Source organism: Triturus cristatus, chromosome 7 (genome assembly GCF_964204655.1).
Source record: "Triturus cristatus chromosome 7, aTriCri1.1, whole genome shotgun sequence".
In the NCBI taxonomy this organism is placed as follows: Eukaryota; Metazoa; Chordata; class Amphibia; order Caudata; family Salamandridae; genus Triturus; species Triturus cristatus.
The window spans coordinates 1085574224-1085592794 of record NC_140590.1 but is presented as its reverse complement, the minus strand read 5'-3'; positions in this window follow the sequence as shown (position 1 = coordinate 1085592794).

The following is an 18571-nucleotide window of genomic DNA, read 5'->3' as shown; positions in this document are numbered from 1 at the left end:
TATTATTGTTAATTAATTAATAATTGGTAATTAATTTTATTAACTGGTAATTAATTTGTATTGATTGATTAATTGATAATTATGTTAAGTGTATTATTTTATTATTGGAGTGTGTTGTGTGTTTATAGGGGAATAGTGTTGGAAGTAATCGGAATCTAATTAAGTAATTATTACTTTTAGGGCCTGATTCAGATGTGGTTAGGAAAGCATTCCGACCTACGGCCTAAGTCTGATGTGGTTAGGAGCACCTCCTAACGGCATTTGCTCCTTCCAAATCGGATCGGGAACATGTTTTCCCGACCGAGGGCCCAATTATGATGCGGTTAGGAACATATGCTCCCATTGAAGTCAATGGGAGTCCAACCAAATCGTATCTGGAAGCATCCAGATGCATCGTACTCCGCCGGTCGGACTCTCCCGATCCGAGTGGGTCAGAAACTATTTCCCAACCGATTCGGTCGGGAAGCTTTTCCAACCCGCATCAGAATCAGGCCCTTATTGTTGGGTATTGATAATTAGTTTATTGGACATTAATTATTAATTGGCAATTATTTCAAATTATAATTTTTGGGTTATGAAAATTAATTTATTGTTGATTAATCATTATCAAATATTATTTCTTGATATTTATTATTAATTTATTGTTAATTAATTATTCATTGGTAATTAGGTTTTTAATAGTTATTTATTGGTATTTGTAAATAATTTAGAGTTATTTATTAATTAAATCATTAATTATTTTAAAAAAATATTTTATTTATAAGTATGTTATTTTTAACTTCTACGCTATCCAACACTTTCCCTACTGTTGCACTCTCTGGAGTGGGAATAGTAATTTTCACCCCTACGCTATCCAAAATGTTCCCTACTTTTGCCCTGTTTGGAGTGGGAATAGTCATTTTTACCCCTACGCTATCCAACACTTTCCTTACTGTTGCACTCCCTGGAGTGGGAATAGTAATTTATACCCCTACGCTATCCAACACTTTCCCTATTGTTGCACTCTTTGGAGTGGGAATAGTCATTTTTACCCCTACGCTATCCAACACTTTCCCTACTGTTGCACTGTTTGGAGTGGGAATAGTAATTTTTACCCCTACGCTATCCAACACTTTCCTTACTGTTGCACTCCCTGGAGTGGGAATAGTAATTTTTACCCCTACACTATCCAACACTTTCTTACTGTTGCACTCCCTGAAGTGGGAATAGTAATTTATACTCCTACGCTATCCAACACTTTCCCTACTGTTGCACTCCCTGGAGTGGGAATAGTCATTTTAAGCCCTACACTAGCCAACATTTTCCTTACTGTTGTTCTTTTTTGGAGTTGGAATAGTAGTTTTTTTCCCTCCGCTATTTAATCGTTTTTGTATTATTTTAGCTAATGTAGTATATAATTAATTTTAAAAATATTAAAAGCATAATTAATATTTTTAATTTGTTATACATAATTATTTAATTGTTATTTAAGTTATTGTTTTATGTGTATAGATGTATTGGTAATGTATAATGTTTTTTAATAAAACTGATTATTAAGTAAGTATATATATTATATATTATATGTATATGTTTAATTAATGTTTTATTAAATTATATATATTACTTATTAATTTTAAACATTATAAAATATTTGTAACTGTTTAATTTATTTATAAGTATTATTTAGTTTATTTTACATATTGTTTTATTTTTGACATTGAAATTTTTTTCCCAATATTTTTGTACTTACCATGTTGTAGATAGGATGTCGATATTCTTGACATCGATATTTTTGCTCCGATATTTTTGTAGGTCGATTTTTTGATCTACGATATTTTGTCAGTGATCCGATTTCTTGTACTCTTGTTCAGTGTGCTTAACAGGGTCCCTGTAGCAGGCTCCTGCTCCATGGCTGTCAGCTCGAACTTTTGAGTTTGGTCCTAAAACCAGATAACGACAGTTGGCACTTTCTACTTTTTTTGAATATATTTACACTGAAATCTTGAATAATTGCACATTTTCAATCCTACTAAATAGATTTTTGTTGTTTTGGGTTTAAATTATTTACAAATTTTTACTCTATTTTTCTAAATTGGTGTGTGTTTTTTCTTGTGTTGTGTTTCACTTTACTACTGTTTGAAGTGCTGAATGAATACTTCACACATTGGGGTCCATTAGGATGGAGAGCGGATGTCCTCCGCCGGGCAGGCGGTACCAACCGCTGGACTGGCCGCGGACATCTGCCCGCCATCGAAGCCCTGGACACCGCTAGTCCGATTAGCATTGTGGTCATGACCGCAGCGGCGTGATTTTCCACCAGCCACTTTTCCGCCGGTTGTAGTCCGCCCGCTTGCCTGGCGTGCAGAGCTGGACCGCTACAATTGTGGCGGATCAGGGCCAAGCACCGCCGGCACAATTATGATGCCAGCGGTAGCCAGCTTTCGGCAGCAGTGGAACCGCCATGGAAAGGCATGCGGAGAATGTCTCAGGGGGTCCATTGCGGACCCCCAATGGGTTGGGGGGGTGTATGGGTGCACTTGGGGGGTACCACTGGGTACCCACCAGTACCCCCCTACATGTCCCAGCAACACAGTGCAGGTACATGCAGGCAACGCTTGTTTGGACATCGCGGCGGTGCTGCTGGCAGCACCGTCCGCCACAATGTTAACTGCCGCAATCCAACCGCTGTGGTCGGATTTCCACTGTGGAGCATAATAATTGGACCAGTGGTTTTCCCGCGGCCCTGGCGGGCGGTGTTTTCCCGCTACCATGGGGGTCGGAGTGATTTTCCGACCGCCATGCTAATATACCCCATTGTCTCTAAGTTCAGTCTGATCATCGTCAAGCTATGAGAGAATTGATCACAGGTTAGTTTGGGGTTTACTTGTGACTTCACCATGACAAGGATTGCAGTTTCTGCATGAGAAGGGTTTCACCCCCACTGAACCATTAACCCAATTTACAGGGTACTATAATTGATTAGGGGCCATGAGTCTGGGATCCTTGTCTAATAGGTAGCATTAAGGAACCTGGTAACAATTGAGACCCAAAGATCAGTGTTACTCTTGTTAATAATTAAAAATATGATGCCGATGTACACCATGATACATGTACGTATAATAACAAACTCACATCACCATTGTTGTATTCACCCGATGTGACCTCCCCCTCAACCTTGAGTCAGAAATACATGGCCAGGCAGGCACTGTGACCTAGGCCAGAAGCAACGGAGTGACAGATCATAGGTGTGGGGGGACACGTAACCAGTGGTAGCGACACATAACCCTTAAACGATCGGGTAAACAGAAAAACCCAGATGGATCCCAAAGATAGGCGTGGACACCACAGTGGTCTCAGGGGACTGACCCCCCAAATAATACATTTTTCCGGAGGGTCACACATTCCCAAAAGATCCTTAAAGTCAGATGTCACGATAAGTTAGGAACACATGGCCAATCAAAACACAACATGCACACTACTCGCAGTGATCACGTGCTCCCCATACCAGACACCAGGACACCCACTGCCCCACATTTTGTCCATTCAAGTTTGGGAACCACCTGCACTTCTTATTAATCAACAAGATTTATGACCCCATGATTAGGCCCAGATTTCCATCTCCAAAGGAATGCATAAGTTACTTTATGATGCTTCATGTAATTTATAAAAAGGGGGCTGAAACCCATGTCCTTTGAAACAGTCTTCAGACCCTGACTCTGTTTCCTGTGCTACCGTCCACTGCTTTTAAATAAACCAACTATTCCTCTTTTGCCAAACTCCTCTTGGCCTCTATTTTTAAAGTAGATTCCTATTGAGAAACATCTTGGTGAGCCAGATAGGAGAGATTGGTTCTTCAACCAGACTGCAGCAGAAGGAACAGGATCTCACCCATACGGATTCACATCTGCGCAACAAGAACGGTGAGCTGACGCCGCAATTGATTGGAAGTTCTGCTGAATCCGTGGGTCGGATGTCTGTCCTGAAGCAGCCGTCAGTGAGTTAGAAACTACTTTTGATCCTTATTCCCAGCAATTTGATGTACGGCAATCAAGGAAGAAGCATCAAAATCTGACCCGAGCACCTTGCTTCTAACAAAAATCTGACATATTGCCTATTTTATGTGTCTGAGCTGAGTAGTCACGAGGAGGCTTAAGAGGTGATCCAGAGGATCTGGCCTTGACACATAGGTTATGCTTGTCTCTGGGTGTGATACAGGGAGCACTTGTACCGTTGTGGGAAACACAGAGGGTACACTTAATCCCTCAATTCAATGCATCACTGCTTGGACACTGGGCATGACATAAGGTATGCATAGGCTCTGGGAGTGAAATAGAGCCAGCATCCCGATCCTCATTTTTTAGTCTAAAGGACTTTTCTGAGTGCCATCGGTTTCTTAACACTTGCAGTATCTGACAGTAGGCATGACACACTCAGTATGCATGAATCCTGGGTGTGACATAGGTTGTAATTTGGACGTTAGGGAAAAATTTAGACCTGAGAGAGTAAGATGCAGCTTAGCCAAGAATGGCATGTAAGGGTCAAGTTGCTTCGTCATCTCCGTGTGAATTGTTGCTATCTTTGTCCCCGAGCTGATATGGACAGACTAACGGGCTCACTTAAGTTCCATGTACTGCATAGAGCTTCCCCTCATCATTGATTGGCATGTGCTAGGAGCGGGCTAAGGTTTTTTCTGGACGAAGTCATACATTTTCTTCCCTGTCGTTTTCATTTTACTTCTACTTTTATCGTGGTTTTCAATGGACACATTTTTTGTGATGTTGTGGTGCTGTTTAATCATTGCAACTGTATTTATTGTCGAATTTTATGTAAAGTTAATGATTCTATGTGCGTATGAAACAGTTGTCATTTGTTAACATTTTGCTGTTCCACTGCTAAAAAAAGATTCATAATGTTTTGAATTAACCATTGCACTTTCTGTCAAGTTGTTAATTTTCATATGTGTTGGTTTATGTACTGAGTTTGTTTGACACGCATTTGTCCCAAGCTGAGCTCACTGTAAAGTAATTATTGCCAATATAAACCTGTATACATATTTTCCCCATGATCAGAGTAGTATTTAAGTTTTTTATAAGACTTGTTATGTTAGAAGTGTACCAGCCCTTAAAAAGTTACCTGCCCATTATGGAGTTGCCTTTAAACCACATGCAAACTAGATTCTTCACGCAGCCTAAAAAGCTAGATACATTTTGCCACAAGTGGCACGCACACACACATGCTTTCCCCTGGCCAGAGGGAGAAACCTTTGACACCAACAGAATCGAACACACAAGGACGCACATTCAGATTAAATACATAGGACAGAGAAAATATAAAAGAGAGGCACCGTTAGAACTTTGGGCCATCTTTGAGGAGGCCCTGACCTACAATTTTGTTCTAGAATCTGCACACAAGTGGTACGCACCTTCCCCACCATACACCCACATGGAGGTGCTTTCTCTGATGCTGGCCATCCCAGCCATTCTTGCACTAGGTGACACCCACCCATCGTTTGAGGAGGCCGGAGGGCCCCCCACAGGTTACCAAGCCACTAGATATGGGTCTGGGAGGTAACCAGTGAGGCAAACATAGGAGACTTTGGCCCCATACCAGTCCAATGCTATAATCCCCCAAAGCTCACCCCCCATCTATTACACGCAACCCATCAAACCATAGCGCCAAGAGGAGCACACACTCCAACCCGTCCGGTAGAGGGTTCCAGGTAACCAGGAGGTTCATAGTGGTACTAGATAGTGACAGCACTGGTGGGGGGGAGGAAAAGGACTAGCCTCCCGGGGTCCGACATCAAAGGGGGAGCTGCAGGGTACACTCCCCTGGGGTATGCTCAGGAAGCGGAAGAAATATCAGGAAGTGAAATGGTAGACAAGTTCCTACCAAGGAGAATAGCCAGTGGCACTGAGCAAAAGAGGCAGCCGCGGAGGGAATTGGAGGAGAGGCGTGGGTTGAGAATGGCGAGAGAAAGAGCTCTTGCCTGGGAGGTACAGAGGAAGACCAGAACAGCACACCCTCCCCAGCCCAGGGTCCACGTGAAGAGGAGCTCATACTAGAGCCAGAAGGAGGCCCCTATCGGGAAAGGAAACCACACAAGATAATCAGCATAGGAGAGGGGCCGGCCAAAAAATAAGAGATTAGGGATGCCTTTGCCCAAACTCAATTAAAACATTGAAGAATGAAAAGGTCACCTTGGCGCATGCACAAGGAGATCAGTGACAAGGACGTCTGCCGCTCCCCTGAACATGCCGGTCAAACAAACTGACTGCTAGAGCGATAGAGTCAAATGAAAAAGGCAAGGTCTTTGTGCGACCATTCTGCCACCTGCTAGCCTTTGGACCAAAAGGGAGGACCAGTATGATAGAACCTGGTCGGATGAGGGATCTTTCAAACCAGAGGACATGGCTATCACGACGACTGCATCCAGTACACTGGGGGATATCCCATATGGAACTTTTCATTCATGCAGGAATGCCTGAGAAGATGGGAACCCTATGATGGAGAAAAGCCAGAGCAACTGATCCAACCCAAAGTATGCCTTTTGTTACAAAAAGGCACACCAGGGGACTATCTATATGCCATGGGCTCAGAAGGAGGAGGAAGGGTTCAAGACCAAAGTGCCCTCATTGATGGATGGGGCGGGAAAATGGATCTCATGTTTTGAGAAACACACAGCGGGGATAAACCTAGCAATAGGTGATATCTAGAGTCAGCTCAGCAGCCTCATCGGAGTTCAGATTAACACAATGTTTTACCTGGCCCGCATCCAAACAGTCACGCTGACCAACATGAGCATGACAGTGCTGCATTCAATTCATTTAGGCACCAGATATGGACGCCCCTCATGAAAAGGTTCCCTGACCACCCAAATATAGGAGATTGATGGCAGAAAGCGTAGAGCCTGGGGAAACTGTGATTGACTTTCTAGACAGAATGAGGAATCGATAGAGACAGGAGACAGGACAGCTAAGCACCAAAACGGGCCACCAGGTTGCATTGTTCTGCAAGATCTGCAAGAAGGGACTGCCCGTTGAAATACAGAGTGGTCTAGATAGTGTAGTAGGATTAGACGCCAAACCTTGGTGAGAAATACAGGCCTGTATTATACATTACCACAGGAAGAAGCAGGAAAAGGTCAGGGAAGAGCAGAAGGAAGCCCAAAGTGACAATCTTAAGCTGCTCCAAAATAAGCTAAAAAAGACTGCCCTTTAGGGGGCCGTGTTCGCTGCCAATGTGCAAATGGCACCAGTGTTGAGGGGAGCTCCGCTGCTGAACCCAGGGGGTTTCCACCTAATTCTAATGACATCTATCAGGGAAGCTGGCAGCCGCCAGACATCACAGAGTGCTACTACTGTCACTAATTGGTGCCACATGGCCAACAGATGCTACCTGACAGATTATTATTAGCAAAGATCATTAGGCCTGGGCCAGTTCCCGCAAAATCTCCAAATTCAGAAACAAGCCCAGATCAACCCGAAGAAACAGCACATTCATCCACAGAGAAATCGGTCAGCAAACACACTACAGCAGTAAGAACCAGGTGGTTGGCCAAACACATGGCAACTGCAGCAGACAGGGAACCCAACGCAGCAAGGACCGAGGCCACACCAGGAAGGGGTGACTCGGGACGCAACAATTTTACACAACTGCCCAATCCAAATGTGCAGTAAGCTTAAAAATCATGCATACAACATATCTACTTCATACCCAGATCAGTAAACTAACTAAAACAAGGAAGACTAGTAACACAGCATTAGGAGAATCTCAAGCCATTATTTGCTTTTAGGAAAACTCAGAAATGCAATATGTCCTGTTTGTTAGACCTGTCAGCCCTAGGGTGGTCTTCCCCCTACATTTTTTTCTCTTTTTACCTCCTATTTGGCCGCCATTTTGTTGGATGTTGGACTCTGGGCCCCTTACCACTGCTAAACAGTACTGAGGTGCAGGTGCTCTCCCTTAAAGGCTTGGTGACATGGCATCTCTGCCACAGGCCCCTGTTACTGCCGTGAGGACTACACCCCCCACTTGCACACTGTTAGTCTGCCTAGTCTGGGACTCCATGCAACAGTAGCCCTCACGGGCCCACCTTTTTGTCATGGTAGACGGACAGGTAGAGAAGGAAGGGAACACTCCCCCCCCAGAGTCTCCTAGAACCTTCCAGAGATTTCCATCCCCCTAGATGCTTCCAGAACTTGCCGCCCTTTTTGGTCACCTGACTAGGTATAAAAGGAAGGGTGGGAGCTACATATCTCTGTTTCACTGCTGGACCAGAACACCTCTCTGCAGGAGTAAAGACTGTGGTGCCAAGAGGATACAAAGACTGCTGGGTCTGACTACTCCCAGGAACTGCTGCCCCCAACGTGCTGCGCTGCCCTGTTGACTGCTGATCCTGCCCTGCCAGGGGGACTGAGGTAGCATCTCCAGAGTGTCTCCACCTCCTGCTGGGAACATAGCGCTGATTACTTTGAACTCACCGCTGCTGCTGGGGGACTGTAACTGGCCTGGAAAGCGCCGGGAGCCCGACATCACCGCCGCTACCCGGGATCCCCAAAGGCTGTGTGCAGCGCTGTGAACTGGAAGCGCTGAGAGCCTGGAGCTCACTGCCGCTGCCTGGGAGCCTGGACTGCATTGCAGCAGGAGGCGCGGGGCCCGGAGGGTGCTGTGGGCCTGAGATCGCCGACGGAGGCCGGGGCTCCTACTGCGGTGAGAGGAGCTGTGTCAGGAAGTGCTGGATGCCCGAGATCACCGCCCCTGCCCGAGTCCATATGGCCTGAAGTTCCTGACGGGATCGCCGCCGCGGCCCAGAAGCCTCAGGAGTCCTGGCCGCGTCATCGCTAGCATTCCGGGGAAACCACGCTGGGATTGGCTCCTGTGCGGGGTGTTGCCGGCAAAGAGGGGCTGGCCCGAGAGAAGCCACGTGGAGCTCCTGGGAGCGCGAGACATCACCCCGCACCCCCGGCTTGGGTCCACTGCTACCGGGAAGAGAGACACTGGAGCTGGAGCCACCAGGCGTCTCTCAACATGCAGCGCCAGCTGAGAGAGAACCCCAGAGTAAAAGGAGCCTCGCACCAGAGCCTGCAACCGCTTCCTCAGGTAATGCCTCGGTGCCACCAGATTGCTGCAAGGGATGGGTTGCGGGTCGGCTGGTTCCAGGGAATCGGGGATTTGCGCTGGCTTGGTTTTCCTCTTGGGAGCAGCATTCTTTCAGCCAGTGCGCCGGGGTCTCTGCAGCCATACCCCTGATAGTTGGAACTCTGCATGTGTTAATTGACTGTTCGGCCCAGCGATGCCTGCCCAAACCTGATAACTATTTCAGCCCTACTTTGGCCCTGATGGGGAAGTACTGATCTTCCAGAGGGAAAGAGGCTCATAAGAATTGCGGGCAGTGCAGAATATACTACACAAGGAAAGCCCTGAGTTTATCTGCATTTCGTTGATATTGATCTCCCCTGAGACTGACTTGTAACTGCCTAAGGAATTACTGCGCCCACATGAACATAGGTTAACCACTTGGGTGCTCACGACGGCTGGGAGTCGTCATGACACACAGTGTGCGTGTGCTCATGACGGCTCCCAGCTGCTGTGACACCCACCCACGGGGCAAGCGCTGGCGCTCCCCCCGTGGGACATTGATCTTGGTGCCTCCCCCCGCCTACCCCTCCTCGTCATCAATGAGGTCAGCGCGCAAGGCGTGCTGACGTCATTGGAGGTTCCCCTTTGTTTCCGGACACGCTGGAAGCCATTTGCTTCCAGCATGTCGGGAAACTAAGAGGTGAGTTTTGCCTCGTGGAGGGTGGGGGTATATCTTTGAAAAATGCATTCCTGCTGCACGATCGTGCCTGGGGCGCGAATGTGCAGCAGGAATGGTCGGGTTTTTTTTTGATGGCCCAATTTGTGTCGGGGTCGACCCCTTGGGGGAAAAAATTGTACAGTTGGATCTGCCCCCAGGCAGATCCGTGTTTTTTTAATTAAAAAACGGGGTGTGTGCCCCCACTGGGCCAGTATGATTTTTTTTTTTTAACTGCCCTATTCATTTTGGAGAGCGGCCCCTTGGGCAAGGGTCGCTCCCCTTGGGGGATCAATATGTTTTTGGGGAGCAGCCCCTTCGGCAAGGGTCGCTACCCTTTGGGCAGCATATATTTGGGCCATTTCTGACCCCTTGGAAGGGCAGATTAAACAATTAATTTTATTGTATGCCCACTAGGCCACCAGGGATTGTTTTTTTGTTGTTGGGAGCGGCCCCTTGGGCAAGGGTCGCTCCCCTTTATGGGGTATTTATTGTGGTAGTTTCTGCCGCTTTGGGGGCCGATCGGCCATATGTTTTCAGGCCCATCTGTCCCCTAGGGGGGCAAAAGCCAGTGGACACCAGGGCTTTTAACATGACTGAAGTGGAAACAGCTATGAATCAAGCTCAGGAGGATTTTATAAACTTACCAAATTTGGTACAACAACTGAATGATGATCAACAACAAATTTATGAAGAAGTCACAAAACAAATTGATCATGGATTACTACATGAAAATAAAGAGTGCTCATGCACATCATTTGAACCAATCAGAATGTATGTGAGTGGACAAGCTGGAACTGGAAAAAGTTTCTTAATGAAAGTAATTAGAAGCCACCTACAGGAAAAAACTGATTCACCTTTGTCTTGTGTTGTTACTGCTCCAACTGGGTTAGCAGCATATAACATAAAAGGAATTACCTTACATCGTTTGCTAATGTTACCAGTAGAGCATGTGAACAAAATAGAATATCACAAGCTAACAGGAGAAGCATGTTTTGAAGTTTCAAGAGTGTTGAAGAAAATGCAAGTTCTCATTATTGATGAGGTAAGCATGGTATCAAACTTAATGCTTGCCTTTGTGCATTTAAGAATGAAGCAAATTCTAAAGAGAGACTATGACGTGTTATTTGGTGGAAAACATGTTATCGTTTTTGGGGATCTACTCCAGCTCACTCCAGTTAAAGGACAACCAGTATTTAATACTGTTATACATGAAGACACGAAAAAGTCATTAGGAAGTATAGGTAATGTGAATATTTGGTCATTCTTTGAGTACAAACAACTCATTACCGATATGCGGCAAGCAAATGATGAAGATTATGCAAGTATTCTGAAAGATATCAGAATTGGACTACTCACAGAACATGGCAGAAAAGCTTTACAGAGCCGATTGCTATGTAATTTGTTTCCAACAGAACAAATAGTTCCAGAGAAAATATACAAGAAAATTGCAGAAAAAAGTACTGTAATCTGCTTAATGCCAACACTACATGAATGCGCTATATTCAATGAAGAACTTTTGAAATTGGAAAATGAAGAGATTTTGAAAATGGAAGCAGTGGACAAAATACAGCATGAAGGAATAACTATTACATTGACAGCTAAATTGAAAAATAAATTGTATTCTCTAGAGAATTTTTTTCGAAAACAGCTGGTTTAGAAAAGAATCTTTATGTATGTATGAACTGTCGAGTATTTTTAAGACGTAATTTGGATGTAGAAAAAGGGTTAGTGAATGGAGCTATGGGTAAAGTTGTGGGTTTTGTGAAATACCAGAAAAAAGATGGAATTGAATTTTTAAAAATAAAATTTGATCACGTTGAAGAGGTTAAAGACATTAGTCGTTGTTCAGTTCGTTTTTTGCTTGTGAAAGACTTATATGTACGTAGGAAGCAGTTTCTGTTTTCTCTAGCATATGCTGTAACTATTCACAAATCTCAAGGATTAACTGTAGATAGTGCTTTTGTAAACATTGGATCTAGTGTGTTCCAAGAAGGTATGGCATATGTTGCTTTGTCACGAGTGAAAACATTATCTTGTTTATTCATGATAGACTTTGATGACTCAAAAGTTAGTGCTGATGCAAATTGTGTAAAGGAGTATAATAGATTAAGAAGAAGCTATGCTCCTCATTTAGGTCAGTATCCTGTGTTTGAAAAACGTGTTGTTTGTCGGAAAAGGAGAATTGAGAATATCTGTAATGAGGATGTACAGAAGAGAAAACAAAAGGAGAGTGATGTGATTGCAAGCAAAAAGAAAAAGGACAATGTTGAAGAGGTTGTTGGTTGTCATTTTGAAAATAGCTCTGGTGTCAACTGCTAAGCTAATGTAGTGCTGAATGTTGTATTTGATCTTGAAAGTTTGCAAGAGCAGATAATACTAAATCATGAAAAAAGATTGTTCTCTGCTGAGTTTCCTTTATGAGAAGCTGAGTAATGAGAAAACTAAAATAGAAAGTGCTTCTGATGTTAGAAATCTTTTAGATGTATGTTCTGGATGTACACAGTTTACACAAAATGTCCAGCTAGATGCACAGGAATTCTTAATGTATATGCTTATGGTACTGGAAGATGAAGGGGTAGAAATAGAAAATATGTTTGGTCCCTCTTATAAATGGGAACATTGTTGTGAAAACTGTTTGAACACATGCAGCTCTAATGTTGATTCTGAAAGGTTCATATATTTAACATTACCAGAGAGTAAGTCAGTGATTTTTAGTAAATTAGTTAAAGATGCATATCACAACATGGAATGTTCTCAATGTAAATCACACATGTTATCAACGTTATTTTTAAAGAAATATGGACAGTATATAATTTTAATGATGTAACGTTGTAGAGCGGATGGAACAAAATTGGACACATTAATAAAGAACTTTGTAGGAAATCAATTATCAATATCAGGAAAGACTTTTGTTGCAGTTGCAATAATTTTCCATGATGGACCTTCTATAACTTCTGGTCATTACACAGTTTATCTAAAAATTGAAAAACCAAATATTACTTGTCAGTCAGTCAGTCAAAAAAAAACTTTATTTTGGCTACAAGCCATAAAAGTTCATAAAATAGTATTTACAACAACAGAGAATTAATCAAGAATAGCACCATGGTGCTGAATATAAATACAGTCCTTAATCCATAATACATAAGAGTAAAAGCAGATTAAAAAAAAAGAAAAATAATGTCGATAAAATTACCTTAATGAGGTAGTAATTGCCTTCTGATTAACCACATAGAAAAAAGAAATTTGGAGATCACAATAACATATACGGGGGTCGAATCGTATTTCAACAACCTGAAGAGATCTCTGTGATACGAGACCCCTAAGTTCTTGGCTAGCTGAATTATCCATTTTCTACGTGGGATTTTATATGCCGGACAGAAGATTATAGTATGAACCTCGGTTTCATCAATGGCACCGCACCCAGGACAGGATTGTGTGATTGAGCCAGCCCATTTGTTAGTTCTTGAACGAAGGGGAAGAGACCCATATCTAAATTGTAGGTAGAATTTTTTGGCAATTACCGGGTGAATCAGATCTATTGCGGGCTCAAATCGATACCCAAGCTTGGCCTCGAGAAAAACCGAGGTCAAGTTTGGAGTATTAGCCGATCGAATGATCTGAGTCAGCTTGTATTCCTCCAGGATTTTTGCCAATGCTCTTTTTGGGAGAGAGGAACAAGCGGCCTCAGGTAAGAGCCAGAGGTCTTCTCTCCCAATCTCCCTAAGTAATTTTTTAACATAGGCTAACCAGGGAATAGCGCCTGCCCTAGGTAGCAATAGAATGGACTTCAGTTCCTCCTGAAAGTTAACAAGTTCGGGAGTGCTCCATAGTCGTCGCCAGTACATTACAGGTCTGGAGGAGACCATGTCCGCAATTGGTTGTATACCCAAGTCCATCCTAAGTGGCTGAATGGGGGTGCTTGTCGGTAATGCAAACAAATGTCTAAAAAAACGATTTTCTGATTTAGTTAAAATCAAAACTGGATTATGGCCCCATAATTCAGCACCATATGCTGCCACCCCCCTAGCCTGAGTTTTGTAGATCTCAACCAGAGGGCTAATTAATTTTAGATGACTATTTTTAAACATCTTTAAAATCCCCCCTGATATCTGGACAAGTTTTAAATTTACTTTGGAGATCTGGGTGGCCCAGGTCATTTTGTTATTAAGGGTCAAACCCAGATAATCAAAAGTATTCACCCGTTCCAGTTGCAGGCCGTCCAGTTTTGGTATTGGACGATTGATGGTTTCTGCATGGAACACCATGTATTTAGTCTTATTCACGTTGATGATTAGATTCCTTTTCCTGCAAAAGGAGGCAAAGCCATCCAGGACTCTAACCATACCCATGGGTGATCTAGACAAAAGCAGCGTATCATCCGCAAACATAAGTGCGGGAATTTTCCTGCCTGCGAGCTTAGGGGCGTCTATATCGTTTAGGGCCAGAATGTCTTCAATCAGTCCATTCAAGAAGAGGGCAAAGAGAGTTGGGGCTAAAACACAGCCCTGTCTGACTCCCTTTTCTACCTTGAATGGTTCCGTCAATTCTCCATGGAGTCCAAATCTGACTCTGGCGAAGGTGTCCTTATGGAGACGTTCAAATAAGTCGCAGAGGTAGAGAGGGACACCCATCCCCTTTAGCAACTCCCAAAGTTGGCTGCGGTCAACCATGTCGAAAGCAGATTTTAGGTCGACAAACATAAGGTAAAGACTGCCCCCTTCTAGAATTATGCTTTTCCAATGGATCATTTGCAGTCTAAACAATTGGTCCACAGTAGACATCCTAGCTCTAAATCCCGCCTGCAGAGGGGTCAAGATTTTAGATTCCTCCATCTAGGTTTGTAATCTCGCTAGGAGGATACGGGCGAAGATCTTCTGGGCAACATCTATTAGGCTAATGGGCCTGTAGTTAGCCGGATCAAGTGGAGATCCCTTTTTGTGTATCGGTATGATCTCGGCTCCGGCCCAAGTTGGTGGTAGCGGCATCCCTACTAGGATTGCGTTGAAGAGACCAAATAGGTATGGGGCCCAAATGTCAGGTTCACTTTTAAAAAGATCGCCTGGAATTCTATCTAAACCTGGGGCTTTGTTGGGAAGAATTTTAGTAAGGGCAACTCTAACCTCATTAAGGGTACACATCGGGGGTAAGGCCTGGGTTGGGGTTGGGGTTGGGCAAGGACTCGAGAGGTGGAGGTGAGTGTCCAATTGTGAGGTTTTCGAAACATAAAGTTCTTGGAAGTATGTACGCCACTGCGTTTAATGACTTTAAAATCCAGGATCCTTGGCCATAATCCCATGCTAAGCATCAAATAATCAATAATGGAGGTTTGGCCGTTTCTTTCGAATGTTGGATTGGCTGGATTGTCTGCAGGAAACCTACCATTGCAAGCCCTTAGTGAAAAAGTAAGTGTGAGTTGAGTAAGTTGAAGAACCAATGGAGTCCAAGCCTTCGTGGGGTAGGTATTGGAGGGCGGTATAGCCCACACTTGATCCTCTTCCTGAGATACAGGGGAAATTAACCCGTTCAAGGGTTCGTAATGGCAATTGAAGTCCCCACCGATTATGAGAGAGTCGGTATTGCTAATCATACTCAAAAAGGCATCCAAACTGCTCAAGGTGGTGGACTCCTTGCCATAACTCACAGGACGGGAATATATATTTATAAGGGTCAGTACCTGATTTTCCAGTGTAGACATAACTAGGCACATGATATCCGGTGTGTCAGTGTTAATTCTTCTAGGTGCACATCCCAGATGAGATCGTACCCAAATAGTCATCCCTCCAGAAGGCCTTCCCCCATTTGGCCTTACTGCTGATTCCCAAAAGGTGGCGAACCCTACACGGTGGTAGGGCTTCAATGCCCAAGTCTCCTGGAAGAGACAGATATCATGACCATCTATGAATTCCCCCCAATCGGGGAGCTCTAACAAGCGTGATAGACCCGCCACATTCCAGGACAAGACTTTCAACCCCATAGCCCTATTGATGGAATGATAGGACCTATGGGAAATAGATGTTACGGCAGAGGGTGTATTTAAAATGCCACGAGTCGCAGTAGGTAAAGGCCCTAGTTGAGTTGGGCAAGTAGAAGGAGGAGTATTATCAGAGAGGGTCTCCATTGCCTTCAACTCTGTTTGATGTATTAACCCTATTTTGGGGGTTCCACCCAAATATGGGGACGAAAACAGGGCAGGAAGAATGGCCAAGTCGGTGCCTATTGATAGGGAATACCTATTATCTGGGGGATCTAAACGATCAAGGGGCGCTACTGAGGGACATATAGGTGTTCTCCCTATGCCAGGGTCATGGCCAACATCCAGAGAAATCCGAGTGTCTGAGCCCGTGTTCACCTGGGGCTGTGAAGGTGAAGCCGAGGTCTCAATTGGCTCCATCTGGGATGTGGTCATGGACCTGGGGTCAAAATCTTGCTCCAGTCAGTCAATGCAGTCCAGGGAGCTAAACCTATTACAACAAGGTATGTTGTAGTGGGGAAGTTGTGTATCAGACTCCTGGATTCCACTAAGAGCTATACGAGGTCTCCCTGCGGTTACTTGTGCAATAGGTTTATCCCTCCTAAGTTTAGGTACTCCCATCGGATAGAAATAAGAGAGGAAGGGAGAGTGAATGCCGTCAGCCATGTTGCACCGACCCCCCTCACCCACATAATTTACTACCCTTGGATCTCTAAAATTCACAATTATGCAATCACCCCTAATATTCTTCACACCCTGGCCAACCCAAGATACTCTTCGAACCATCAGAATTTCCCCATTTAGATGTAAAGGCAATGGTCTATTTGTATTCAACCAGTGTATTGTCTTATGCTTCAAAGACAAATAGGGTTCGACTCTATCTTGTGGGAGTTCGGGTACACCTGTTAAAACCACAACATATGGGCTACATTCTGGTGGTAGGTTGAGTCTTGGGAGAGTCTTAGAGGTAGGGGGAGAATTAGATCCAGGGTTGGTCAAGGAAGGGGGAGAAATTTGGGATGAAAAACCCTCTGAGTTACCCAATTCAGAGGGTACACTAGCCTGTCGTGGTATGGCAGAGCAAGCATGCCTAGAATTCATATTAAGGGTTGGTTCCCCTCCACTTTGGGCTGTGTTAGGAGCGGTATACTGAGTGGCCACCTGTTCAGTAGATGAAGTACCGGATATGGTGGTCAATTGATGGATAGATGGATTCAAATCAGAGTGTACTGATGCCACTATGTTAGGCTGTTTTTGAGCTGTTAGTAATGAGATAATTTTCCCTTCCAGAGCAGCAAGGCGCTCAACTAAGGGAGACAGCCTACCATCAATTAAAACTGCCATTCTATCCCAAAAAACAGTAGGACTCATTCCCTGGAAAGCTTCTGAACAAGAAATAGTGGGTATAGGGGGTACAGCAGAGTGTTGGGTGGGTATGTTGGCTGGATCATTTTCAATTAAGGGTGTATTATTATCTTGATTTGGAACAGGGGTCACTTTTTGCTTTTTTTTAGAGGGACAATTCACAGGAGCCCCTTCACGTTTTTTACCTTTTGAAGCAGAAAGGTTCCCCCCGAGGTGTTTGCTTCTTACGGACCGATCCGTCATGGATCTCGTAGTAGCACAATTAAATATAGGGGCGGGGGAAGAATGATCAAGATGATTGCGCCCAAGGAGGCTTGGATTAGGTTGGGTAGAAGGACCCTGGGAGGGGGGATCATCTAGCAGAGCCTCAGCTGGAGAGCCACCAAGTGAAGATAGTAATGAGTTATCGGGGGAAGGAATGGTCATGATAGCTCCCAAGGATGATCGCTTCCCTATTGATGGATCTAAGGAAAGCCTTCGTTCTGTGGCAGCGATCTCGTATGCGAGAACATTACTGGCTCGTGTAATAAAATTGTCCAGAGTCCCTACAACGTTACTGCCCTTAGGGGCCAACCTCAACAGGCCAGTAGCCATTACTTATTACCTGTAAAGAACACACAGACCACGAGATATGTCCAGTCCAGCCACGAACAGTCTCGAACGGCCTCAAACGGCCCGCTCTTTGCCCGGTCTTCGCCCCGGGCTGCGTCCCGCGCGCGTCCCGCTAGCGCGTATGGGCGGGAAGCTTAAAGCAGATGGGAGGTCTGAAAGGAGGCGGGGCCGGGAAGAGGAGGCAGGTGTGCTGGGTGAAGTGAGTGACAAGCACCCTGGTCCTCGCAGTCCCGGTGAATGAAACCTCTCTGGCGGCCTCACCAAGTTCAGCGCAGCGTCCCCTGCACACAGGTAGGTCCGGTAGGGAAAGGACAAACTCCAAGGCGTCCCACAGTCAAGGACAGCGAGCGGCGCCCGCGAAGCGGGGGCCGCGAGAAGTAATGTAGCAGATGGAGGCGGGGCCGGGAAGAGGAGGCAGGTGTGCTGGGTGAAGTGAGTGACAAGCACCCTGGTCCTCGCAGTCCCAGCGAATGAAACCTCTCTGGCGGCCTCACCAAGTTCAGCGCAGCGTCCCCTGCACACAGGTAGGTCCGGTAGGGAAAGGACAAACTCCAAGGCGTCCCACAGTCAAGGACAGCGAGCGGCGCCCGCGAAGCGGGGGCCGCGAGAAGTAATGTAGCAGATGGAGGCGGGGCCGGGAAGAGGAGGCAGGTGTGCTGGGTGAAGTGAGTGACAAGCACCCTGGTCCTCGCAGTCCCAGCGAATGAAACCTCTCTGGCGGCCTCACCAAGTTCAGCGCAGCGCCCCCTACACACAGGTAGGTCCGGTAGGGAAAGGACAAACTCCAAGGCGTCCCACAGTCAAGGACAGCGAGCGGCACCCGCAAAGCGGGGGCCGCGAGAAAT